Genomic DNA, 856 nt, shown 5'->3' with positions numbered 1-856 from the left:
ATACACCAGTCGTGGTGCAGTGGCTAGAACGAGAAATAGCCCAATCGGTCCACCAATACATATAAATAAGAAGTAATACTAATATATCAATATACTTTTTAACGAACCATTAGTAGGAACAGATTAATGCATCCAGCATGACTGATATGAAGGAAGGAAGGAAATGTTTTATTCAACAACGCACTCAACACATTGTTTTACGGTTATATGGCGTCGAACATATGGTTAAAGACAACACAGATATTGAGAGAGGAAACCCGCTGTCGCCACTTCATGGGCTACTCTTTTCGATTAGCAGCAAGGGATCTTTTATATGCACCATCCCCCAGCCAGGATAGCACATACCACGACCTTTGATATACCAGTCGTGGTGCCCTGGCTGGAACGAGAAATAGCCCAATGGGCCCACCGACGGGGATCGATCTTAGACCGACCGCGCATCAAGCGAGCACTTTACCACTGAGCTACGACCGACATGAAGGCAACCCAATACAAAATTCTGAAATACTACAGACCGAGGTTGTTTTGTTGTTGTTGTGTGAATGTTGACACTGTAATTTAAAAAAGAAGACTTCTATGCCCCGTGTGTGGGGAGTGGTGCTTGGGTAAACCCGACGCACATTTCCACCCCACCGCCCACCCCACCACCACCGCGTACGAGCCTGTAAACTGAATTTTACTAAAAAAAATACAGGCTGCTCCTTTTATTTATTGTTTATAATACAGAATACTAGTACCACAATTATAGTGGGTGGAGGTTTACCTCACACCAAAAAAATATCAAGGTTTCGGCGAGGCTCGAACTCGCGACCTTCTGCGTGTGAAGCAGACGTGATAACCACTACACCACGAAACC

The 856-nt window shown here is 44.6% G+C and overlaps 1 non-coding gene across 1 annotated transcript; it reads right to left on the bottom strand.

Annotated features, from left to right (window-relative positions):
• Window positions 1-783: 783 nt before the first annotated feature.
• On the bottom strand, window positions 784-856 carry Trnav-cac. Its single transcript has one exon. It is a non-coding gene; the product is annotated as a tRNA-Val (tRNA).

The sequence above is a fragment of the Gigantopelta aegis genome, chromosome 3 (assembly GCF_016097555.1).
Source record: "Gigantopelta aegis isolate Gae_Host chromosome 3, Gae_host_genome, whole genome shotgun sequence".
Lineage (NCBI taxonomy): Eukaryota > Metazoa > Mollusca > Gastropoda > Neomphalida > Peltospiridae > Gigantopelta > Gigantopelta aegis.
This window is presented reverse-complemented; position numbering and strand designations above follow the sequence as displayed.